Genomic DNA, 239 nt, shown 5'->3' with positions numbered 1-239 from the left:
ATAAAAGAACCCCTTTGGGAGGCGGTAGTGAGATGGTCGGAGGCGCCCCTTGTCATTAACGCCGATACATCACCTTATGCAAGCGAGGCCAGCCCTTGCGTGCGTGTGGAGAGGGGGGAGGAGGGGAGAGGGGGGAGGAGAGAAGAGGGGAGGGGGGGTTGGGGATGAGCCGCGGGGGGAAAGAGGGAGGTGGATGAGTGGTGGGGGTTAGGGGGGGGGGCGTCCTGTGGCAGCGAGGC

This window comes from Penaeus monodon, chromosome 21 (assembly GCF_015228065.2).
Source record: "Penaeus monodon isolate SGIC_2016 chromosome 21, NSTDA_Pmon_1, whole genome shotgun sequence".
NCBI classification, from domain to species: Eukaryota; Metazoa; Arthropoda; class Malacostraca; order Decapoda; family Penaeidae; genus Penaeus; species Penaeus monodon.
The sequence above is the reverse complement of the archived record's forward strand: the minus strand, read 5'-3'. Positions refer to the sequence as shown.